Source organism: Protopterus annectens, chromosome 14.part0, assembly GCF_019279795.1.
Source record: "Protopterus annectens isolate FY-2018-M chromosome 14.part0, PAN1.0, whole genome shotgun sequence".
Taxonomy (NCBI): Eukaryota; Metazoa; Chordata; order Ceratodontiformes; family Protopteridae; genus Protopterus; species Protopterus annectens.
The window spans coordinates 775,108,787-775,136,408 of NC_056748.1; the positions used below are offsets into that span (position 1 = coordinate 775,108,787).

Sequence of the window (27,622 nt, forward strand, 5' to 3'; positions counted from 1 at the left end):
CTGTTTTGGCCCAGGCAACATTGGTTCTCCCTTCTTTTAGAATTAGCTAGAGACAGTTACCACAAGTTTCCTCACTAACTGGACCTACTCACACAAGACACACCAGTCTCAGACATCTTCAGTTAACTGCCTGGTTGATTTGATTCTATTCCTTTCGAGCACCTCTTTTCAGACTATGTGTAATGGGTCCTAAAGGAGGCAAGAAAAGCTGCTACTCAGAAATCTTCTACTGGCAGGTGAAGAAAATGTTCTAGTTGGTGTATAGCCAATAACCAGGATCCTTTCAGGATTATGCACCACTAGTGCTCAAATATTTCTGTTAGTTACTAGCCTGTAGCCTTTTGTAGTCCTGTCAAGACGCATCTTTTGGCCATTTCACCACGCTGCTCATGGATTCTCCACTTTCTTCAACATTTTTGGTAAAACAGTTTCTGAAAGGAGTGGTACACGTGAGACTTCCTTAAAACAGGTTGCTGCTTCCTGGGATCTTAACTTTGTGCTGGAAAAGTTAATTATGTCTCCATTTGAACCTGCACATCAAGCATATTTAAGGTTCATTTTAAGGACAACTAATCTTCTCATTGCACTGACATCTTCTGGAAGAGTATCTGAGCTGCAAGCTTTTATAGTGGGTGTACCCTGTCTGGTCATTCATAGGGATAAGCTGTCATTAAGAAAAAATACCTCATTCATGCTAAAGTTTGTTTCAGAGTTCCTTGTGAATCAAGTCATCAAGCTCCCAATATTCTATCCAGACCCTCAGAATCAGGGAGAAATTATTCTACATACTCTGGATGTGCATTGGCATCTTAGGTACTATCCTGACAAAACCAAGTCCTTTAGAAAAGCTAATCAGCTATTTATTTCTTATGTTGGAACAAAGAAAGGACAACCTGTGTCAAAACAGACTATTTCCAGATGGTTGTTCCTTGTATTGCCTTTTATGTCCAGCATGGCAAACCAGTTCTTGGCAGTATCAGGGATCACACTGCCAGGTACTTGTTTTCAGTGACGTAGTAGGAAAAAGTGGACTGTAGACGTTTTTGAATTCCTCAGTGCTGTAGTAGACACCCACCCTCCTACTATTATTATTGTATGTAGTTATTAGGGAATACATTTGGTGGCTATTTCTTGTTTTTATAGCTCAGCATGAGTACACTATTTAACTTTTGGGCAAGAAAGTCCTGAATATACCACTTTGACTGTTGGTTAGTCAGCCCTGAGGAGGGAAAATCAGCAGTCAGAGTGGAAGTGTGGGAGGGAGCCAGAGCATTTGGGAGATGGACAGTTGTTGTCTCTTGGGCAGGGCACAGCCCATATGGCCTAAAGACTACTGCAGCAGTGAAGAGTTTGAACACTTACTGTTGTAGGTAAGTGCAACTTGCACAATTGTACTTGTCTTGTTACTGAGTTTTACAGGGACATACTGAGGAATCAGATTCCCAGGGTAATGACCGTAGATCTGAGTGCTCCTTTTTTATAGACACTCCTAGGGAAAGGAAACACAAATTGAAGTGTAGTTCCACCCCTTTATCCCCTTTAACTAAGGCCATAAAGGAAGATTGATCTGCTTTTGTCAAAGGCTATTTTATAGCCTTTCATTCATTCATTACTGGGCTGTGTCTGTAAACCATCCCTTGAGATTAGTGTACTACCCCATTAAATAAATATAAATTGTAATCTGAAACTTCTGAACAATCTAAAAGGCAAATATCACCCACCCCTTCAGATTCTGATTCACAGTTTGAAGCACAGGAGATAGGTTTAGATTATGCCACACAAGTTTTTATACCAGATAACTTGGAATCTGAGTATGAGAAGAATACATCTTCAGATTCTCCACCTGAAGAGCTGCCTTTTTCTGACCCCATTGGCCGAATAGAATTATTTCTCTTCCAAAATTCAAAATGCTGGCTCTTTAAGGGATTTTTCTCCTCATTCTTCCATGTGTTTTTTGGCTACCCTGGACCTCAAGGATGTTTTTATGTACATCAATCCTGTTCACAGGATGTTTAGTTTACTGTTTTGCATTTTGGACTTTCTGCTGCTCCAAGAGTATTTACAAAGTACATGGCTTCATTTGTGTCATTCCTCATGCTGCAGGGTATCCACAGTTATCCTTAACTGGATGATATTCTAAGTCAAACCACTTCACAACACAACATTCTTCAGGACTTACAGTTCACTATCAGTCTCTTTCAGAATCTAGCATTTATTTTGAATTTTAACAATTCTAGTCTTTATTCTCATTCTCCTTTTCTCCTAGGTTGCCTTCAGATACAATTATATTCTTAACTAACTACTTGATAATCCATGATGAACATATTTCTGACATTTGCAAGAGAGATTCCGAGAGCCCTGGAGTATATGGCGTTCATCATTCAGATGATACAATTTGCCATATTACGCATGAGGAAAATTCAGTGGTACATAATGTCCATATGGGTTCCACTCTGTTATCCTCTGTATTTCCCAATTCTTCCCTTGCTTTTTGTGAAGAAAGAGTTTCATTGGTGGATCACAAAAATAAAGCTGAATACAAGAGCTCCATTTCAAATTCCTCCTCTTCTTCATAATGGCTCAGTAGGTTCAAGCAGATACAGCCTGTGAGGAGCTTGCTCAAAGGGTTTCAAAGTGCAGGGAAGTTGGCCAAAAATGGATAAAAGACAACATATAAACAAAAGAGATGAAAGCATTTACTCTGGCTTTCCAGTCTTACAGAAAACACAACAGATGTCTGGTGAGGGGCACAGTCTTATTCCTTGTGCAGACCTGCAGTGTTGGCATGGGACGTTGATATTCGTTATACTCATTATCCCCATGCATTGTGCAGATCATTTGAGCAGTTCAGTGACAGGCCGCCACGAATGAATGTTAAAAAAGGAAGAATTCCTTCACACTGTCCATTAGGGATGTTCCACATATAGATTTATTTATCTCCTGTCTGAACTATCAGTTCAAGAATTTCTGCTCCAGGACTCCTTGCAAGGAAGCCTAGAAACATGCACTTTTTCCATCTCTTGGAAGGGGAAATTCCTGTGTATCTTGCCTTCCTTTCTTACACAAATAGTCCTCCAAAAAGTTCAGAAGGACCAATTCAAGATACTCTTTTTGATCCCTCCCCCTTTTGGTCCAGACAACATTGGTATTCCCTTCTTTCAAGTGGCCAGGAGCAGTCACTAATCATTACCCCATAGGATGAATTAACTCACATAACAAAAGGGTTCTCATCCACCCCATGTTGAAGATTCACAACTTCATGGTTTGGATAATATACTTTTAATTCCATTTAGGCACCAATATTCTTTGGATGTGCTACAGGTAATAAAGAAGGATAGGAAACCTACTACTAGAAAATTATATATATCGAAATGGAAGAGATTTTGTGTTTGGTGCTTTTGAGAGTATTGGATCCTTATCAGTTAGTGATATCTTTCATCCCCAAATACCTGTGTGAGCTGCTCAGTTTAAGCCGGGCATGCAGTTCTTTTAAGGTATATCTGTCATCCATTTCAGCCTGTCTTCCTTAAGATCCACTTCTCTTTCTTAATGTTAAGAAGTCAAACAATTCACCTTCCAGTATTTTTTCTAACACTCAAACAACAACAGCGAAAGGATTCTTCACTTGTTTAATGTACATAGACAGTAGAGAGTTTATTTGCAAAGTAAAGGATATTAGAAAATCTTATCAGCTGTTCATCTCCTTTAAGATAAGAAACAAGGCTTTCTAATTTCCAAGCAAACTGTTTCCATATAGATGTCCCTCGCCACCTTTTGCTATTCTTTTTATGATCAATCTCTGTTGGGTAACATCAGTGCTTATTCCGTTGTACTATCCTCTTTGGCTTTTTTCAAGGACTAGACTTCTAGTCCATTTTCGAAGCAGGTAATTGCCCATCCTTGCATATCTTTATAAATCATTACAAAATTGTTTTCTCCAGGGCCAGAGTTGGTTTTGTTAGAACTATTCTTCAGTGGTTACTAGACTCTGCTTCTGTGTTTCTTTCCCCCTTTTACTCTACATAAGAAACTTTAGAAATCATTCCATTGGCTAGCATTACTACAGTAGTGATCTTACGACGAGCATTGTATAGAAACTTACCATAATAATAGACATCTGAAAAGATCAGTATTGCAATATTTACACCCTCCCACCATTCCCCTTATCCTTCTACCTTTTTATTTTGGTTGAGGTGTGACCCCTATTAGCCTACCCTTCCCCCTCTTTTCCCTGTTATCTTGAGTCTGTCCTCCTTGTACTTGGTTTCAGTAACCTCCCTGGGCAAGAAAGGTCTGAGAAATTTTTGCACCTGTTATGTACCAGAATGCAACTTTTGTGCCTAGGGCTAAGTTCAGACATACAGAGAGCAAGGAAGGAGCACTTGAACTTTGGCATACTGGCCAGATGTATGGTATCCTTGGCAGGATACATCCTACTGGTTAGCATTACTCCAATAATGTATTCAAGCCTGTACTGTTATGGTAAATCCTTATGTAACTGTACTTTTTGTTCTATTGTTAGTTTGATATCTTTTTGATGTATAGCTGTAGTAAATATCATAACAACTGTGTTTCATGAAGTTTGAAGTTTTTACAATTGCATGTAACTTAAGCTGAGCCTGTAGTTGGCCATAAAGTTGTCGGTGCTGTCCTCCTCTAAATAGTACATAAATAAAGAAGTAAATATGGAGTATGAGTCACAGAAGGACTTCAGCATGACTTAAGACTATAATTCAAATAGTGGACGGGTAAATAAAACCAAATATAATAATGTTAGATTTAATAATATGTTACAGTATTTGTTTAGCAGAAATGGAAAAGTAATGTGATAAGTTAAAGTGAAGGAAAAGAATGGAGCCAGAAGATAGGAGAGTATAGTGGAAAAATTGCAAAGCATACATTTAGGGGACAAAAGGGAAGTGTTGTCCTTTTGAAGTTTTGGAAGATTCAGAAAAGAAAAGGATAATGAAAAAATTAAGCGATAAGTTTGGAATGTTGATTAGTGCTGCTGAAAGTGTGAGCGAATATACTACAGAGTATATGGTGTTTGTGTTTAGTGACTGTGTGTTTCAAATTTGAGACTGTTTGCGTGTAGCCAAGGACTATGGGCTAGGGATTTGCACTGGCAGAGAGAGCAAGAAAGAAAAGGAGAGTGCATATGTCCTATTCATATGCTGCAGTATTCATCACATAAGGGAGTCCGCCTCCGGCTGTCTCATACATCTGGCCAGTATCCAAAAGGTTTCATGCTACCACAAGGTACATGCTGCACCACACTGCATAACATGTATGTTGGCCATAAAGATCTCGGGCTGATGCTAGGCAGCATATAGTTCTGAAGTAGGTGCTTACTGACATCTGCTTTATACTCTTTATGGCCAATGTATGCGTAATGTTGTGCGGCATAGCACATACTTCGCAGTAGCATGAAGGCTTTTGGATACTGGCTGGACATACAAGTCAGCCAGAGGCAGACTCCCTTATGTGATGAATACTGCAGCATATAGGGACTATATTAAATTAGCGAAAGCTTACAATCCCAAACACTTAGAACAGAGATTTTTTTCCCAGGGAAAAAAAATCGCTGTTCCAAAAAAGAAAAGAAAAAACATTAAAAAATTACATAAAGTGTGGGGCTTTGCCCCAAACACCTCCCGACATGGGGGATTGTGCCCCCCACACCCCCTTACTTAACTATACCAACTCCGAGATCGCGCGTGACGGAAATGGCAAAATAATGAAGATGGCCAAGCGATTTCTTTCCCAGGGAAAGAATTTGCTTATATGTCGTTTCAGTATTTTGCCGTTTCGTGCTTTCAAGTTCGATCAAAACGCATTCGAAAGAATGCGTCTTCGATCATATAATAGGGAACCAGCATATAGAAGAGAAGGACATCTATAATTATGGTAAGATTTTACACAACTTTTGTTGTGTCTTTCGGCTTTTCCAGGTTAGGGGTCGCCACAGTGGAACTCTGGTCCGCTAATGATTGACAGTAGATTTTTTACGTGCCCAGTTGCCAGCTCTGATGCACAACCTTCAACGAAGGTACGCTCATTCACGCATGTCTCCACACAGAAGACGCTCTAGCTGAGAATCAAACAGGACAACGTCGTACTGTGAGGCGACAACGTTACCGCAGCACCACCACCGCAGTGTAAGTTCTTTATTAATGAAGGGAATAATAAGAAGGTTCCAGGCTGGGATTGATTGTCTTAAAAAGTTCACATTTTTGAGCCCTTTACTTAGCAATGAGTTGGTAGAAGTCTTTCATTGATATTATACCAGGAAACTGTATTTGTTAAGATGTTTTTTTCTTTCTTAATGGAAATTGTAGAATATAAGTAACTGAGGACATATTTGTTTCTAAAATATAGATCCAAAATGGAATATAAAGCTTCGTAATAAAAGGTTGGCAGGATGATTACCAAAGATGATCAGTAGAATACCACAGGACATTATTTAAAACACCTTTATTAGATTATCACTTATGTAGACACACATGCATTAATAGAAAAGAAAAACCTCATTATTTTTTTTATTTACAGATAAAACACATTACATTTATGTTTTCTTTTTTTTTATAACAGCTGTCACTCAGTCTAACATTACATAAATTGCTCAGTTCCTGCCTTTCCTTAAACCCCATTCCTCCCTGTGAACCTTATTCTGCATGTATTGTTGCTACACGTTCCATTTATTTCTAGGTAATTTGCTCCTTTTGTTTTCTAAAGATCCCACTTTCAGTTCTTTTGCCTCTTTTCCAATAGTCAGTACTTCAAATACAGTTGGTTTAGATTTTGATTTCCATTTTCTATTAATCGCTTTTTGGTACCCTGTAGAATTGAACATAATAAGGGCATACTATGCCTAGGCAATTCAGATCATGTGTCCCATCAAAGAGTAATTTCCTTAGTTGCAGACATTTGCTCCCCCAGTATTTCTGGCAGAGTACTCTGTAGAGAATTTTTTAAATCTGCCATCTCATTACATTCCATTAAGCATGTTTTCAGTTACCTCCTCCTTCCCTATCACACATTTAACATTTGCTGTCTACCTGAAGAATATTTCTTTGAAGTCTGCTTGGGCTGTAAAAATAGCTATACAAACATTTCCAAACAAAAATTCTAAACTTTCAGACATTGTTGCATACTTGGGAGCCATATTTATGTCCTCCCATTGTTCCCTCATAAATTGTTTTTCCAGTTTCTCTTACCATACTTTTCTAACTTCCTCTAATTGATTCTTATAGTTATCGTGCAATATTTTATATGCCCTACTAATTATGTACTTAGCAGCAACATCTGTTCTAGATTCAACTAAATACTCCACAAGATCAGGTATTTCACTTAGAACTCCCCTGTCCCTTTCTTTGTGCCTGTACTATGATAGTAATCCCAAGTAGGGAAGGCAGTCTCTAACTTGCAGTCCAGACTATTTTTTTGGCCTCATTCCACTTTATTACCATTCCCTCTCTAGCTATTTGCTTTCAATACCATGGTTCCTTTGCCAGTTTTATCCATTAAATTTCAGTCCCCCTCTTGTCTGTTTTCTGTACCCCTACTTGCAGTCCTCCTTATTGGCAAATAGTTTTCTCCATTCTCACGTTGTCTTAGTTATTAGAATACTTTCTGCAGCTTTATGAATATAATATTCTCTTTGGTGTTGTTAGTCTGTTTAAGGATTTGCATTGAAAATCCCACTCTCTACTTATTTCTTGAAATCTCTCCCCTACACTTCATCATCAACCCTTTCCACTTTGAATTATAACCTGCTTGTGTTCTGTGTATAAGTCTTAACTGTGTATCTATAGAGTATCCCTACAGATCAGGTAATCGCAAACAACCTTGTTCTATTGATAAATCAGTATATCCCACTTAACTTTTGCCCTCTTCTCCTTCCAGATGAAGTCCTTCAACTCTTTATTGATTATTGTCCACAGCCTCTCCTCTGGTTGATAAAAATATGCCTAACCTGTATATAAAGCTAAAGGGACTAAAACATTTTTGACTATGTGTATAGTACTGTCCATATCCATAAACAAGTGGGCGATATTGTACTTGAGGGTCTCACCAGTTCGTTTCATGCAGAAGTGGGTGTGTCACGAATTGAGTGACAACCCTACCATGTTCATGTTTGATGCATTGGCTGCTTAAATGTTTGCTGTGGAAATGTATTTGAAATGTATTTATTCTATTGGAGATCTATCTACTTGTTAAGCAGAGAAGACATTACAATGGATGAAGCTCTTTGTTGAATAGGTTTTGAAAAGTTCTAATGAGACTTAATCTTTGGTTTGTGTCTTAGTTTGGCAGATATAGAGTAGAGAACAAATAAGGGACTAGGTATACTAAAGGTACATTACAGTCATTACTAAAGAAGTAGATATGATGGTATTCATAGCTAAGTTAAACATGTGTGCAGCAGACATTTGTGTGGCACACAGAGAAAGTGGCATTACTAGAGGTCTGCTGCAAATATGTGTGGCCATCTGAACATCAAATAGACAGCCCAATGCAAATGAGTACACACTGATATTTAAAAGATGAGATGTATATAACTGCTGCACTGATGGTATGGTAATGATACAGTTTTCCTGCTTTTTGTGACAAGCACTGCTGTTTTTAGTCACTTTGTTGTTAGCAAAGGTGTTTAGCTTGGCTTTGAATCTTATTTCCTGCTTTGAGAGGCTTGATTCCAGTGTATAGACAGGCACTCTGCCTTGGAGGATGTGGTGTATATAGGCACTAGGTAACTTATTAACCTTAAGGTACAGGAGGTGCTAGAATAATTTAGATTACTTGGGGACATTGTAGGTACTTTGGTGAACTTGTTTGGTACGCAAACCGGAACTGGAGAATTGCATGGCCTTCATATTCCTGCGAAAAGCAATGTAGGACGGTTTCCTTTCTTTGCTGGTTATGGTGCAATAAAACCAGTCAATTACTGATGTTGGTAATAGTCTACTGTTATATTAATTGTTATATTACATGTCAGTGCGCCTGTTTTCTTTTTAAATTTTGTTGTACATTCGGAGGGAACGCATATTCATGATGACATATCACGGGGTGGGTTTTGGGTGGGGCTTGCCACTGCGTATCTGGTGAAGCCCTCAAGTATAATATCTCCAACAAGTGTTTAGAGTTTCTCAATTTTTCTATTATCTTTTTGTTTAGTCTCTTCCCACAAATCCTTAGCTGTCATAACAGAAGCCTTTTTAATCCGTTCTCCTAAATACTTCATCTTATGTCCCCAAACATGTGGGTATTACTAAACAAATTCATGTGTGGGTATATAATTTATGTCTATAGCCTTTACTTTGTCTTCATTGATTTTATATCCTCAAAAAAATTGAAGCTGTCTCAAAATGTTCTACAACACCAATATGTCCTTTTCTGAATCTAAGTACAAAATAACAGCCTTCCCACTTTAATTCTTGCCTCTAATAATTTATATATCCTTCCAATTAACCTTATTATTGTATCAGGGAATGCAAATGCTTCCATTGCCCTACTTATAAAATCCTAGCTTACTCTGTTGAATGATTTCTCTATATCAAGATCTTCCAACAACACTGGTATTTTCTTATATTATGCTTCCAACCTTCCCACTTGATAATCATTGTTCTATTAATGTTATCAAATGTTTGCCTCCCCCCCACAAAATAGCACTGATTCATAGCCATCAGTTTTGGCAACACCTTTGCCGTTGTTTCAGCTGGTACTGACATAAACAATCTATAATCATGGTTTAAAGTTTAAATGGGTATAATTGTCTAGGTCTGATGGGTCCTTACCCTCTTTGGGTAATACAGCCACCACAACTTTCTTCCAAGATGCTGGTGCTTCCCCTCCTTTTAAAATGCTATTAAACAAAATCTCCAAGATATTTTTTACTTTTTTCTCTCTTAACCTCAAAAGTTCCACAAGAATACCATCTGTTTGTGGAGTCTTCCTTGCAGCTTGATTATACATTGTCATTTTACCCATCTCCTCGTCTCTTAATTATTAATTGCTGAGCCTCATTTTCCTCTTAACATTTCATAAATATTTCCATTTGTGCTCTTTCGTGGTTTTACATTCCTCTGCTTTATGCAGTTTTTCTTAGAATTTCCGAAATATCTCTAATAACTCTATTGATCTCTGATTATTTTCCTTGTCATGGACACCCCAAGTTTGGCAACAACCCCCTCTACTTCCTGTAGCCTAAGTTGTGCTAAAAGTTTTTGTGCTCTGAAGTTATAAAAAATAGTTGCTTAACAGCAATCTTTTAAAACTTGTGCATATTATCCAAATACTCCATTATTTTCTCTTTAGCTCACCACTTCTCTTCTTGTTCTGTGAGATTCTTACTATTCTTTGGTACTTTAACTTTTGTCACCCCCTGTCCCCTTCTAAATATTTCCTATTACTTCTTAGCCATATCACTTTTTTATTTCTACCCTATTTTTAAACTCCATTTTCATTTTATCCTACTCACTAACCATCCCTTCTGAAGAAATTTCTATCTAATAACTCTTGAGTAATTTCTGCAACCCATTCCTTAAATTCCTCTCTTTTTGGAGTATAAATACATGCCAGCATAATCCTCTTCCCTCACTTAATAGCCCCTTACTACCACAAATTGTACCATTATTGTTTTTTTCCCCTCTTCTGTCACTTTTGGAGCCCCTATAGCTACTGGTATTATCAATACTGTTTCGTTTGTCCCCGATATTCTGCTGAATATCCATCCTGAAATCCTTTGATTGTCAAATTCATATGCTTATTTCTTTCCAGATGTGTCCCTGCAGCATTTTTATTTGCACTCTGCAGATCTTAATATAGTTTAATTTAATAACATTTTCCTTTTTGTCTATACCTGTAAGGCCATTTATATTCCAAAATAATACAGATAGAGTAGCCATTATGACAAAAGGCATTGTTCCCACCTATTATATATGACAGTTTTTTGAATGTGTATTTCCAACTTTTGTCTTGCAGGCACACACTAATGTTTTGCAGGCTGATGATCTATATAGTTGTTTCTTTTCCCATTGAACCTATGACAAATTTTTCAAGACTTGTTGCTTTAATGAAAACCATCAAACAAAAGCTGAATACATTTTTAGGACACCACCATCTCCTATTAACTTATAACAAATGCGCAAAATGTGTACATTTTCAACAAATGAAGTTTAACAATCCAGACAGCAACAATAACCAATAACAACTGCCTTGCATCCATGGCTGTATCCATAAACATAGCCTAATCTAAAATTAAGTTTACCCATGGTAAATCACACATTACAGCCTGTGTTCTCACATAAACTGACTGCTGACTGTTCTTATCTGTATTCCCCTCCCAGATGTGTAAATAGCTTGTATGCTTTGTGAAAACATTAACTTGTAGCCCTAAGAAAAAGTGCATTGGCTACTTTTAAATAAAACTAAATAGTGTACTGTTATTTTAAATGCACTAAAGTATTAAGGCTCCTGGGTAGGCTCCTCTCTCTTACTCACTTTCCTAATTTCACTGATTTGTTTGCCATTGTACCTTTAAAATACCACAGGCTATTTTTGACTAGCAAAGGAAGGGGCAGACAGCTTGTTATGCTTTTTATTAGATTAAGAAAAGGCTTTTAATGATGGATGAATTGTAGATACATAAAAGCTTTGCAGGTTGTTAAAGGATAGTTGAATGATAAGGCGAGTGTTAAATAATGAAAAGTTTGATAGAATGTTTTCTTTAAAGAGTAGTATTTGTCAGGAATGCCCTTTGGGTGTAGCATATGAGGACAGATTGCAGAAATCATGGATGTGAGATCTAGGTATGTGTCTGAAAATGAAGTAACAAGGAGTGTGGCATATGTGTGTGATTTACCTATACTGGTTAAAATTTAGGAGAATTTAGAGAGAGAGTGTTGATGTAGTATGATGGATGGGAAACAGAAAAAAACACAATGTCAAAATAATTTCAAAATATAATGGACATAAAAGAGTTAAAAGAGGTGTTTTTGTTGTTGATTTATGTTTAGTGTTGATAATGTAGGGTGAATATGAAAGACTGAACAATGAAAGAGTAAATGAAAGAAAATGTGAATATATGTTTGGAGGGGGTCAGGAAGTGGAAAGTGTGATGGAGGGGGTTAGGAAGTGGAATGTGTGATGGAAGGCATTATGTTTAAACATGATCATAAGACAATTTAATGATTTTTTAGTTCTTTTTAGTTGTTGAGGGGAGTGACACAATTCTTTGCTGATTTTTTTTCTAGTTTGCTGACCATCAAACCTGTCCTTTTCTTTTACCCAGTGAAGCCATTTGTTCTCTGTGGCAAGAGCCCTGTAGCCCATTTGTTCCAGTGGGCAAGAGTTGGATGAACCAGGAATGGGAACAAAGTTTGGTATTAAGCACAACTGAGAAAATTTAGAGTTCGCTCAAAGTATGGTTTAGTAGCAGGCTGTACATCAAGGACTAAGAAGACAATTTTTTTTTATTTTTATACTTAAAACCTTTTTGTCCTTGTTTTATATATGGAAAGTATTCTTTTATGTCCATCAAATCCGAACTGAAGTTTTTTCAATGACATTCTGAAGATCAAATTGAAATCCAGTGAGAGTGACCGTGATTTGGGTATTGTAAGTGCAGTGTTTTTTTTCCCAGCTTATCTTAATAAATCGGTCAAAAAATGGCCAGAGCTGATGCAAGGTACAGTAAGAGTCACTGTACTGACAACAGAAGATAGGATAAATGAAAGATTGTTGTGTTTGAAAGATGCAGTATGATTGATAACAAGGGTTAAGGTGTTGAAGTTGTGAATATGGGAAGTGAGAGAGGATGCTGGAATAAAAGCTTAATGAAAGACTGAAGTTAGAGTTTTCTAACTGCAGAATATGACCATGCTAGAATAACTGGTAGAAATGATAATCGAGATGCATTTTCCAGTTTATATGTGGGGTGTCAGTCGAATGTTTATTCGTAGAAGGATTCCTATAAAAGTTATTCTTGTATATAAAGATTGACTTGACAGGTGATGTACAAGGCATCAGTTTATACAAAGAACAAACTTTTGTTCTTCTGCTTTCTGAATGTTCCTTTACTAAAGGTGGTAAATGGTCTGCTTGAAGCATGTTATAAATCAGAATGTGTGCGGGGTGTGTTATATTACTTTTGTTACCTGGAGGGTGGTAGTCTGGGTTTTATGGAGGCATATATGAAATGAGTGATATGTATTTTATTTTCTTCTGTTTTATTCATTTAGTTGCTATTATTATTTATTTTACTGTTTACAACTTGGTTTAAAAAGTGCTTGATGTTATGCAGTATGTAAAGGATTTTTTTAAATTAGAGAAGGAGGTACTTAGTGAACAGAAAAACACTGTGTTGAAGATAGGTTATATTAGCTTACCAATGGGTTGTGGTGGTAGTTTACTTTTCTGTTTAATACTTTACATTTAGGTTGGATTTTAAGTTGTGAATTGTGGTGTTTGATTTTGTATGCATTTCCCCATCTTCCTACTCAGTCTCCATCAATTACAGAGTATATTACCCAGCCGGTCTTCTGCTATAATATGTCCATTTTTCCTCTTTTATTTGCTTTAGTACCACCCCATTTTCTTCTTTGGTATCCATCACCTTTTTATCTTAATTGATTTAATCAGACTCATTGTAATTAAATTAATCAGCATCCTTAGGTTCATAGGTAGGTACTAGGCTATCGACCCAAGGGCCTACGTAAGCCTAGCCAACAAGGTTCCCTGGCTTACGCCACCCAAGAAAGTTATTTTCCTATGCCACTGTCGAGCAGAGACACAGAAGTGATCCCCGGGGTGTATTTTCTATTTCCCATCAACTTTTTTTTCTTGAAAAGTGCTAATGAAGAACTTTGCTTGACATAGATGGGTAGCCTGTTCCAGAGTATGGGAAGTCTCTGGGACAGAAATCTATCCCTCCAGCATGTCCTGTTTATTGTAGTGACAAGGTTTGGGTCCCTAGAGCGTGTAGCTCGGAGGGATTCGGATTTCTTTAGGTGTAGCATGTCCAATAGCTCTGGGTTTGACATTACCTCTGAGTATTCGATATGCTGTGGAGTAAAGCTGGAGTTTTTTGAGGCGGTCAATGTAGGGCATTTGTTTGAGGCCAGTAATCCTCTTTGTGAGGTACTTCTGTGGCCTTTCCAGCTGCTGCAGATGTCTGTGAGGTACATTCCAATAGGGGCGTTGTACTCTATAATGGGATTAAATGAGTGTCAAGTAGAGGGGAACAATGACCTCTATTTTTCCTGGATGAGAACCCCTTTATGATGAGGTGTGCCACGTAGAAGGACTTCCTGACTACTGTGGCGATGTGACTATCAAAGGAGAGACTATTGTCCACCTGGGTCCCAAGGTCTCTTATCACACATTCGGTGTTAAGTAGATTGCTTCCTATGTGGTAGTTCATGGGTACTGAGTTCTTACCAAAGGGGATGACACTACACTTTTTGGCATTGAGCTTGAGGCCATGGCTCTGACACCAGGCATCTGAGGTATAATTTTGGTATATGACAACTGAGAAGGGGGTGAGATGGCTTGTTGGACTGTTCAGCTGTTTATTCACAGCTAATGTGCAAGTACCCTAGCAAGCACTTTGAGTTTGGGCTTGGGACTGAGTTGCATGTTCTCCCTCCCACAGATGCTTGTCTCATTGATGAGAGTTGAGGATGCACCATCTCCACCTCTTGTGAATAATGGACCCTCGATTTGTTCCACAGCAGTAAGACTAACTTATTGCTGTTGGTGTGCCAGGGAGCCAGTGTGGAGGTTTATTCTTACAAAATACAGTTGGATGGTAGTTCATATCCCTGTACAAGCAGGGAAATAGTGTTATTCTCAAGAATAACAACCTGCATTGTTTTAAAGCTACCACGGAATTCCTCTGAAGAAACAAGGTTACTGTTATAAGTAGGAAACCAGATTACCTACTGAAGGTAGCACATTTATTTTAGAAGGGGACTACATATGCATACAGTAACTTAATTGTTTCTTAGTACCATTAATATCTGAAATTACTAATCACTGTTCCTTGACTTCTGTTACTCATCTTTGTCTTAAATTAATTTTCAGTATAATTATTTTTTGCTTTGTAATACTTTTGGGAGTCTATTAAGCTGGGCAAGGTGAAAGCTTGTCTTTAGGAAATTTTAAGTTCTGTTTTGCCATGCCTGGTTTATTTCTCTGTCCTGCCAGGGCAGTAGTACAGAAGAGTACACTATGTTCTGGTAGTAGATATTTTGACACAATTCCCCACTCAGGCATAGTAAAAAAGATAAATAAACTGAGAATAAATCCCCATATTTCCCTTGCTGGATTGCCAACTGGCTCACAAATAGGACATAGAAAATCAAAATAGGGGAAGTTACCTCCATAAAGAGACCAGTCACTAGTAGAGTCCCTCAGGGTTCTATGCTGGAACTTCTCCTGTTTGGCATCTACTTTTTTTGAAGATAAAAAAAATACCTAAGGGTTCTGACTTACTGACTTTGCAGATGACTGCAAACTAGAAGCAGTCATTGAATCCCCGAATGACTTTGCTATCTTGCAGGAAGATTTGTCCCAAGTAAATAACTGGTGCTAAAACCATGGACTGAAACTAAATACGAAAAATGCATTATTGTGTCGTTTGGGAATTCCTCTGTCCCAGGGAACTACCATATTAACAAGCAGTACATCCCTAAGAGTTGACCCAGTTATTTGGGATTTTGACACTTGTGTTGAGTTTCCTAATGTTTGACCAACTTGTGTTCATTGTTGTAGGAAAGTCCTGTATTGCACAGGTTATAAACAAAGGGGTTATCTACATCTAGGGATATCATTATCTCCTTTACTCAGCCCTCATTAGGCCGATCATTTAATATAATTCTCCCTTTGTCATGTATCTATCTAGATACGTGCAACAACTGGAACACCCACAGAGATACCTTACTGAAAGGATACAAGGCCTAAACAACATGTCCTACATGGACCAGCTCAAAGTCATATCACTATTACACAGTATTCTACAGACTGCTAAGAGGTGACTTGTATCTGGCATGCAAGGCATCCTTCAGCCCAGTACCAGTGGATTTACTGCACATAAGCAAGTCAGATGGCATCAGAAATACTCTGTTTAGGGATCTAAGCCTCTTCCGCAACATCAGCATATGGTTTGTTGGGGCAGGTTTATCTCGCAAAGGATACCACTGCTTTGGAACAGACTCCCCATCCACATAAAACAAAGTTCATTCCTGTCCATATACAAGTGCAACTTGGATCTATGTATGCAAAACAGAACATTTACCCCAGGACTGTCTCCTCTACTGTTAATTGACAGAGGCAGCTCCTAACTGCTTTATCCCATGCATGTGACCACTCAAATTATCTGTGGTATGATCCCTTTTATTCTTATTTGCTGTAATATATAATTATCGATCATGGGATGGGTAAAGACATTCTCTAACCAAGTAGGGTAGGTAAATTCAAGCACAAAAAGGGAAATTGGCTAGACTTAAAATGGCCATCAAGGGCAGCTATCCTACTACTACTTACCTATGAATCTATAAGCTGGAGCCAAAGTAACAACCCTCCCTCTTCTAGCCAAGACGGAGCACCACTGACATGTTTATTTTCCTCCAGTAAGTTGCTTTAAAGTCAGAGCAGCTAACATTGTTGCTTCATGCACTACCATATAATGAATAGACAACATGATAAGCAGCTTAATATCAGTTTTACCAAGATTCTGTCTTGCTTGCTGTTGCAAGGACTTGGCACCAGCCTACAATACTAATCACATGTGCTTAAGAGCCAGTCTTTGAATCTGGGTGGTGGCTGATTATATGACTCTACCAAATGACAAACGTTATATACTGTTATGTTTGAAAAGCTGAAACTAGTGAAAAAATTGTGACCTGTCTTTAGATATTCCTAGTCTTGCAACAAGCTTCCCATTGTTAGAATTATGATTTTCAACTCAGTTTTACTTCTTGCATCTGTCGGGCAGAACAACATACATAGCAGCCAGAAAGCAGTTTCTTCCAGGGCAAAGGCAAACCAGGAGCTAGTAGTTTAGCATAGAACTGTGTCAGTAGGAAAATACATGGTAGCAGAGTAGAAACCATGATCTACAGTTATGGCCATTGGGATCACAGTCATATCTACAGGTTGACTATATTTGGGAAAGGCTGGGTATGAGCTTTTGAAGGAAACTGGGAGGGATTCATTTTGCCAGACACATTGCAGCTACATTTTTCTTCTTGTGGGGAGGCTTTAAATTAGTTTTACAGTTGGCACATTATAGTTAGATGGCAATGATACCTTCTGAATAAAAACGACTCACCAAACAGCTCAAAACCATAGAAGAACAAAAAAGCCAGGTCCACTCAGTCCAGTGCAGGAAAACACAATTTAATGAACACTTTACTTATCTCTAGCGCTTCGGCAAGAATGCCTTAAAGGAGGGTAAATGTTCATTCGCTCTTGGCGTGCACCACTTTTGTCTGCTGGTAATCACTTTTATTTAACTAGTATCCTCTAAGTTGTAAAAGCCCTTTCGTAATTACTTTCCTACATGCTGTCCAGTAGACAGAATGTAGATTGACCTCCAACCTGTTGAACTGCACTTATCCTAGTGCATTTTCAACCTGCCAATAAATACTACTCCTGTTTACCTCAGCTCCTCCTGTTTGTGGGCATCATTTATCTGTTATAAAACCACTGTTTGCCTGCCCATGTGTTATAAACTGTACTGGATGTCAGCAGTTTGCTTTGTAAGCAGCATGTTTGAATGCGTTCTAGCTTGCTGTCTCACCAGGTAGTTCCTACTGGTGTAGTGGCCTTGCAGCCTAGCAGTCAACATTTTATTAGCTTAATAAAATCTGCATGTGTCCCAGCAGCACTTGAATTAGTACAGTTCTCCCTCACTTTGTTTCTGCAATTTAAAAGTTGTGCTTCAGAAAGAGGAGCATAGAAGATTGAATTTTTGAGCCTAGTAAATGCTTTTTGTGATTGTTTAACATATTGAGGGAGCAGTAAATATTCTTAATCTTGTTTTATGTGTAACAGCTGTGCTATTAGGAAAAGTATTTAAAATCTCCAAGAGCACTTTCACAGTGTAGGAAGATGAGTAATTTGCTTATAAGCTCCTACTGGAAAATGTAGATTGGTGTTGCTACACAGAAGAGCAAAAGCAGCCCTTGAAGCTGCAGGATTATGAGCCTGACTCACATTTGTTGTAGGTATATTTATGGAAAAAAAGAAACAGCAGAATAAAGCTAGTGAGTTTCCTAGAGGAATACAAATTCCCTAGACAGCAACCAAAATGGATTTATTGAAGGAAGATCATGTTATATGAACCGAACCTAATCCACTTCAAAGACTAGTTGACAAGAAATGTAGATGTAAGGGAATGAAGGAATATTGTCTACCATACTTTAGTTCTGTCCCTCACAACTAGCTAGTTGCAAAGATGAGAGGCTGAGATGTGGTTCATGGTAGCAGAATGGATAACAATAAGATTGGAAGGGCAGAGACAGAAAGTTACAATACGTAGGGTACTGTCAGATTAAAGCAGAGTTATTAGGTTGGGCCTTAGACCAGTTTTCTTTACTATATTTATGTCTGGCATAAACTGTTTCTTGAGAAGATGAGCCTATTTGCAGGCATTAAAAGTTGGCCTGTAGTATGGAATAGGAAAAGTTTAAAGCGAGGTTTGAGTATAGAGGCTGTGGTTAGAGCTCAGCACAAAAAAAAAAGACAAGGCATTCCAGCTAGGGATCCATCTTAGAATGGGATGTATAGGTAGTGGGAGTACAGTGCAAAACCGCAGAACAGGAACAGGAGTTGGAGGGTGAGAGTGACGAGTGATGAACAGAGCAAAAAAGCAATAGTGACCAAGGCCAGCAGGATGCTGGACTGCATGAGCAGGTGGATAGTAGAAGTTAGTTCTGCCACTCTTTAGAGCCGTGTTAAAGCCACAGCTGGAATACTGTGTGCATTTCTGCAAACCATTCTGGGAAAGTGATGCAGATCTAGTGGAGAGACAGTTCAGAGAAAAGTAACAAAGATAGTGAAAGTATTGGGAGGGGAATGCATGAGGATAAGCCAGGTAAACTGAGTATGGGCTCAATGGAAAGTAGTTTGGAAAGGGGGGAAGGTATAGGCCCATAACGTCATGATGGCAGTGCACAGTCATAGCTAATAAGAAACAGAGTGGGATAATGTCAGGTGACTGATGGGTCAGATCTCATTGTCAGTATGAGAAAATACTGTAATGATGTTCTGCAGTGTGTGGTGGAGAGTAAAACATTAGAGGGAAGAAAAGGTCTGGGATGTGAGAAAGAAACAGCCAAAGAGGCCAGCTGATTGTTTTAGGCTGTAACATAGCAGTGTGGCAGAGTAGGTGAACAGTAAATGGCCACCTTCTGGCATATTTTGTTTGACGGATGCTGATTTTTGTATATCTGTCAGTTTAAACAAAGGCTGGGCAGTTTCACTTGGGTTTGGTTGGATAGATGCAGGCTGCCTTGACTGAATGAGGCTGTTGGTACATTTTTTTTTTCCCAGAAAGTGTAATTGTGTTGCTTTTGGTTCAATTATGGCTCCTTCATTCATTCAAACTTACATCATACAAACGTAAAAAAAAACATGTATTTCCTAAGTTCAATTATTCACAAACTCAGAATATGCATACTTAAGCTTAGAACAGTATGAGCAAACACAGAATCAAAAATAAGCATTCCTGCTAAACCACCCATATGGAGGGGTTGCCATCCGTCCTCCTTACTTTATTATTCTCAAGCTGAATTCAGTTGCATCTTGGAGTAGAGCAATTAGTGACAGGTAATGGAAATCCTTTATTGCCATTTCTCCAGGAAGCTGTGAGATTGGAGCTCCAAGTAATGAGGCACACATAAGCAATATGATCCATATGTGTGTGCAGCTAACAGCACAAGTCATAAACTGTTATGGCAAGCAGGTGTTGTACAAACTCAGGTGTTTGGAGAAACTTAACTGTAATCCACTGCTCTTTTCTTACAGAAGAAAATGACTTTAGCATATGTCATTGCTGTGGCAATCACTGACCACTAAGTACTAATGTGGTAGATTGCATGTGCTGCAAAGAATGTCCAGATTAATGTTCTGCTATAAGATTGGATGATATTAGTGGAGAAGAGTTTTAGTGGCAAAAGTGAGAAATACCTTTTTTATATGCACAGTCATGTAAACATGGGAATATATAGTAAATCCAAAACACAAATGAATTCATACTTCAAGTGACTACACTAATTAATTCATAGCTTGTAGTCTAGCTGTTTATATTGGGAATGTTGAATGAAAAGCCAACAAAGGCAGATGAGACAATAATTTTCATTTGCACAAGCCCATAATAAATTCACTGCACATTCCAGTATTAGAAAAAACAGCATTTTAATTAGCTGATATGTTCAGCCTGAATATTTCTTACAAGATCTTGCAAATTTAACATCCTGCACTGTGCCTTCTGAACGTTTGCAGTAAATGAGATGTGCAATAAAAATGTAAATGCTGTACAGCAGTGTTTATACAAATATGTCATAAAGTATGGTGAAGATAATGGAGGTAGGGTGCATGGCAAATGACGTCTTAGTCTAGATTGTAATTTTTCCTCAAGCCCTCTAGGTTACCCAGAAATGCTTATCATAGTGAAAACTGTAATTTATAGACAAGTCAGGTTTACCAAGTAGACTTGCCTTTTTATTTATTCAAAATGAATGGCTCAGTGTCTACAGTTTTAGCAAACAGAGGTGTCTTTGCTTATTTTCTGCTGAGAGTTACTTTATAAAGAAATTGCTTTCTCAGAGTGTAGTCAAATGGATTATCATCTAAGACTGTCGTGCATTTTTTATGACTGTGTGTACGTGCACAAATACCGAGTATTGCATTTGCATTACAGATTACATTTTGGTCAAGTAGTAAATGTGAGTGTGTGCATTTTAGTGCAGCTTACTCAATGTTGGCCACATTTGTCCATTGGCCCTGTCTTACATGTATATGAATGTTCAAGAAACGTGGGCAGTGGCCCATTTTGACATTGTGCAACAGTATGATGTAGATGCAGGACAAATGAAATGTCCTTCCCTGACACAGCGCAGTAAATTTTTCCATATGTGCTTCAGTAGTCAGCCACGAGATTAATGGCCATGTGCTAGTTAATGCCAGGAAAGGTTTATTGAAAATGTTTTTTTTTTTTTTTTAATTATTGAAGGTAGCTTGACAGTGATGATTCCTGGCAAATATTTGTGTCAAGTACTGGCCAGCATTGGTGGAATAGAAGGGAAAAAGTCCTATGGCCCACATGACTGGAGTTCAAATACCAGTTAGGGTGCTTGAAAGCAGTGGCAGGAAGAAAATAATTTAAAAAAATTGCAACATTGCACAAAACAGCTTATTAAATGTAGCAGTAGATCAGAGCTACAGTAAAAATGTAGGAAGAGGTCAATCTGATCTGACTGGTCAGCCTAGTGAGGTAATGTTATGAGTTGCTGATGGGCTACATCGTGTAGTCATATAATTTAGATTTTTCTCATTTTCCAGTTGCTTACTGTTTGACTTAGAGCAAGTAACTTAACCAGGCAGTGCTCTCGGATCACACTTGAGAAAGGTATTTTAGCCTAGTAGGCTTACCCAGTTAACAATTTAGTAAAAATTAATTGGAAAGGATTGTGTTGATTACACTTTTTGAATATTAATAATAGAAGTAAGTACTGCATATTCACTGAATGTGTGCCACTAATAAATATAAAAGTATGCTTGCATACGTTCTGTTTTGTCTTCAGCATGTCTAGCAGAATTTGGGAAAACATGATTTGCCTTGAACAGTCAGAAGCAGGTTCTGCTGCCACATTGTACTATGTTTAAACTTAATCTCTCAATTACCTTCCTCATGTTCTATGGCTAATTATACAGGTATTTCATTTAAAATACTATTTAGATTTCTGCAAGTATGTGGATGACTGACTGATAGACTTCAGAAAGATGCCAAGTCATTCACTTTCTTATAGCATGCTAAAAATGTTTGTCTGACTTCCAGTAAAATCATATTTAAAAAATCAAATATATATATCATCAGCATCATAATATTTTTGTTGAAGAGGGGTTTGAATGCACAAACATAGGTAATTTCTATTAAAAATTGCACCAAACTGTTTGTGTGTATGTGACCATTATTTCAACAAACCTGTAAGTAAAGATGGAATGGCTTAGGATTGGAAAGATCAAGGGCTAGTGAAGTTATTTTCACACTTTGTCCTTCCCAGCCTATTGCTGACTTTTAGATTTCCTCAGCTGCTAATTGTTTCCACCTTGCTGGCTTCTGAGGCATTCCCAGCAGCTCTCATGCATCCACCTTCGTCGCTTCTCTTTCTCATGTTGATACCGTGGCACAACTCCAGAGAGCAGTGTTATAGGGAAAGTCAGCAGGCTCAGAAGAGTTGTGGCTCACCACCACAGCTGGAAAGGACAGACAGAGAGAGCGAGACAGAAAGAGAGAGAGAGAATGAGAGGGTGAGATGGATCCATCATACTGCCGACTTGGCAGAAGGAGTTTTGACCTTAACCAATTTCCTCCTGTGTTCCAGGCATACTTTTGAAAGGACAGGGATACTTGAGTCTGAGATGAGCATCCCTGTTTACCTCCTTTCTTAATCCTCCCTCTAAGATATATATACATGGGTCCCCTACACATAACTGAAATGCCACTTACCCGACATTCACATGATCGAGCCAAGAACACCGAAAGGACAAAACACCAACTGCTCGGAACACCGACGAGGAACCAGTGGAAAATAGCTGCTCAGCCAGCATGTTGATCTTTGCCCCTTACATCCACGGTAGTCCGATCTCAGAGTTGGAATATTTAGTGGGGGGACAGCCCCCCCCACACATAGGGGGTGTGGGGGGCAATCCTCCCCACGTGGGTGTGTTGTCTTTGGTTCTGTTTTTGGGTTCTTGTCAGATTGGCCAATGGGTTACTTACCGTTAGCTCCCCGTCAGTGTTCCAAGTGGTCGGTGTTTTGTCCTTTCGGTGTTCTTGGCTTGATCATGTGAAAGTCTGGTAAGTTGCATTTTGGTTATGTGTAGTGGACCCATATACATACATACATGCATATATATATATATATATATATATATATATATATATATATATATATATATATATATATATATATATATATATATATATACACACACATACACACACGCACACACAGATAAATATATATATATATATATATATATATATATATATATATATTCACATACACACACATATACACATGATATATGGAAAATACTGTGGTTGCTGGTAACAACGTAGAGCTAAATCCTTTTACACACTAGTAAACACGCAATGCTCCCTCCTCCCCTCTAGTGCAAGACAAACATGCAGAACCTCTTCTTTTCTGTCTCTCATCTGGTTGCTACAATAGCGTCTTGGCCATCTAACTGGTAGTAAGCATCATTATAGATTATAGACGATTCTGAAAAGGGATTTAGCACTGACTGTACCCTAGATGAATAATGTTCAGCTATTGGAATGGGTTTGGGGTGGGGGAATTAGATGAGGAGGATGGGAACAAGCATTTGACAGCTTGACCATCACGAGGGGAGGGAGGCAGCATGGCTCACTACACTGGCAAGATGTGTCAACTCAGAATGCAGGTGTATCACCACAGAATGAAGAGCCTAATGTGCCTATGCTGCAAGTGATGTGCTGGCTGGTTGAAAGATTGTGCATGCACACATACAGCTCCTTAGGCAGCTATAGCAGAGCTTGTGTGGCTGCTGAGATGGTGGTAATAGGACATTCCTTTAGATCTGTAGACTGGCTTGCTCTCTAACACCAGATGTTTGCCTCCATCAAGGTACAAATGGGCTGGTGAGCTCTCACCTTGATGGAAGAATGAATGTCTCATTTGGGTGCTGGAAGGGGAGTCATTGTGTCAATCCTGTAGATCACACACACACACACAAGATTCTGAAACAGTATGTTAATGAAAATGAGTAATTTGTTTGCTTAATTATTCTCAGTGACTACTATGTGACTAAACAATACTTTTCTCTAAATATATTAACAAAGCTATGATTCCGAATATATGCCTGAATGTAATGACTTTAGACCGAGGAAATGCTTTCAACATGCTACAGTATAGGAGAGGATCAAGTGAAAGATTCATCTGAAATCTCATAAGCTGAATAAGGTACTGGTTAATAAAGAAATAAGGAAAAGGAGACCACCATGTTGGGAAGGTAGAGGGATGTGAAGATTTGTGCTGGATCCTGCAGTACTGACTAAATGCACAACACAGTCATTTTAGAAAAAAAAATTGTTTAGTGGAGTCACTTGATGATTGATTAAGACAGTAAACTTGTCCAGTGTGCTATTTAATTTCATTCATCATTCTTCCTCTCCTTCAGCCCTGTCTTCCCTCTTAACCAGTTATCTCATGCCCCCTTAAACATCTTTATGGAATCCCTGTCCACTCCCCAACTCTTGTAATCCACTCCATGAGTCCACAAGCACCCCTTTGCCAAAGTACTTTTTTCATATCCAAGGAATAGTGATCCATGCAGTCTACTGCTTGCACTCCCTGCTTTGTTGTCTGGCCTACTTGTTCAAAAAAAGATCACATCTCCCTAGAATGACTGTGCACTTATATCATGCCATCCTGTCTCTGCTGGTCTGTAGTCAAAAGAGCTTTGGCTTCTTTTTTATGTCATACTTTGTCTTCCATCCATTCCATGCACCATTTTTGTGGTTTTCCTTCGGACTGTTTCAGCAGCTCTGATGTTATCATTCCTTAAACGGCCTTCTGAACTAAGCACAGTCCTCAAGATATGGTCTAAGCAGGTTCCATTAGAGCTGGAATATTACCTGTTTTCTTCTATAGTCTGTCCCACTGAGGATACATTCCAACATTATATAAGCTGCAGCTATACCTTCCTCACTCTGTTGCTGTATGTTCAATTCAGTGTGATCAGCAATCTCTGATATTTTAACTGCCTTTTTGCCATTAATTCCATTTCTCAGGTCATTTTCACAAATTGGTTTTTGTGGTCCAAGTGGTTTGCTTTGCATTTGTTGTCTGTGTTGAACCGTACATTTGTGTGTACTAGGTTGGTATATCCAAATAAAGTTTTCCCTGCTACTGTACTATTATGCCTACTTTTTGTTATAAATGAGGAAGGTAGTCATATTCTCTGTTTCCCTGAAAATATATCTGAAGTTAACACACTGAAAAGTACTGGACAGATGATTAACTTTTCTGTCATTTGTCTCCCATTGTCCCTTAGGTTACTACACTATGCACCCTTCTATTCAACCTTGTATTGATCAGTTTCTTGCTGCTAGGGAAACAACCAGGGTTTCCCTAGGATTCTTTTCATGACTTTACCTTCCACTGCTGTAAAGCTAATAGGCCTATAGCTCCCTGAATTTTTCTTCTCCCCTTCCCTTTTTTCATGAGTGCCACAGGCATTTCTGAAGTGGGCAATGGTGTATTGAAAACCTCCAACAGGTGGTCTGCCAGCACACAGCAAAATTTTTGAGAACCGTGGAAGGCCACCCATCTAATCCTTATGCATTACCTTGACCTTATGAAATTATTTCCCTTTCAGTCTCCCCATCTGTATACTGGTGGCTGCCTCTACTCTTCCCACTCTACCCTACCTTCCATCCAGCATAGCACCTTCCCCTTTATTTTCTTTGTAAACACTGAAGCAGTGTAATCATTCATCCCTACTTATTCCCAGTGTTCCTTGATCTCCTTCCCATCTTTACATATCCTCAACAGTCTGTTTCTTCCTTTTGTTATGCCATAAAGCTGACAAATATTTTGATTTTCATTATGAGATCAGTGTTGCAGTAGCCTAAGCTACATTGGATGCACTACCAAGAATTAGATCAGTCAGCCAACTTTCAAAGCTTTAGTGCACCTACCAAGCACCCTAGCCACTGCATGAATTAAGTTTGTGAGTAATCAGCTGAGTAGTGGAATTAGTGTTGAACAGTGAACTGCTCTGCAGACTTCTGGTGAAAGATGGCTGGCTAGTGCCACTACAAGGATGGGCAGATAAGTACCTGTTGGGGATTGCCTTCCACTGCAGCAATTTTTGTGAAGAAAAGTATTTATTTTATGTCAGAAATGTATCCTAGAGACAATATTTTGGCAGTTGGCCCTGAAAATTTTACCTCAGGAAATTCCTTTTTGATTCAGAGTCCCCTGAGAAGAATCTCTTGAAAATATTGATTTTATGTAAAGCTATTGATGTTAGGGGCTCAGACTTTTGGTTTTGAGGGTTGTATTTAAAAAAAAAAACAATTTACCACAAAACCTAAATTTCCTGCAAAGTATTTTACCAGTTCATCCAAGCTCCACTAATCACTTATCAGACACCTTGCTCTGAGTATTCTCTTATTTATTATAATTTTTTTATTGTGAGCATAGTATACTGTTTCTGCATAACAGAATTGTGAGAGGCTGTAAATAGTTTGGTGGTTGTCACCAAAATGTTTTACCTCCAAAAGTAAATTTTTAGTCAGGCTGTAACACCGATTCTTCAAGGCAACTCTTTCTGCTAGTGATACTCGTTTTGCAGTTAGGACATTGACCTGGGTCCAAGTAACTCTACTGATCCCTTGTTGAGCTACAAGAAGAAAAACTTTATCAGGGAGGCTTCAGTCTGTACTCTTCTTCTTATCCTCAGCCACTGATGTGTGACTCTACTATGGCTATCTTCTTGTGCCTCAGGCTTCTCATCCCGTTATCTCAGTCCTTTTGGTGCTGCCACTCAGGAAACCATTAAAGACCATGAGGCAGGCATGCCCTCTGTGGCTCTTCAGCTGCCCTTATAGTTTATGGAGAACCATTCTCTCTGTGAGGAGCTGCATTCCTGGGCAAGCGACCATCCATCAGGCGGCTGTTTTTCTAGGGGATCGCCCAGAAAAAATTTAATCATAAAACTAGATGCATTTTTTCTTTAGCAGATGAGGAGAAATGGCTGGGATTTGCCAAGGGTTTATTTAGAGCTTTTCAGTTTTTAAATGCTGAGTCATCCTCACACTTAAAAAGGAAAACATTTTCCTCTCTCCCACGCTCTGATTCCCAACCTGAGGGATATGGATTAGAGCTGGACTGTGTTTCCCAAGTTCTTATACCACAGAGTAAGGAATCGGACTCTGAAGAAAGTTATTTTGCAGATTTCCCCCAGAAGATGTTTTTCTAATCTTATTAAATCGAAGCAAAGATATTATGCCTTGTTTCAGGTGGATTTTCCTCAGACTTTAGCTGTTTCTCCTCTCTTGCCAGCTTCAGTAGATTTTTTTTACAGCTATGAATTTGCTTGACTGTCAGCCACCTAAAGTGCCCCAGATCCACAAATTTGTATTTTCTAACCTCAGGTCATCCTCTACAGTGCCCCTTTCTCAAGATCAGCTTCTGCCAAACGTCTTATAGCAGCTAACCATATACCTTCAGACAAGCTGGGAAAAGCCTTTGACAGGTTTGGAAAGAAAGTTTATATCTCTTCGACCTTGGCCTTTAGAATAGTTAATAGTTGGGCTCACATATGCAAGTTTCTGATGGCTTCT

The 27,622-nt window shown here is 38.6% G+C and overlaps 1 protein-coding gene across 2 annotated transcripts in view; it reads left to right on the forward strand.

Annotated features, from left to right (window-relative positions):
* PARG (poly(ADP-ribose) glycohydrolase) overlaps window positions 1–27,622 on the forward strand; it is a 2,766,579-nt gene that overhangs the window by 2,422,078 nt on the left and 316,879 nt on the right. The window lies entirely within an intron of this gene.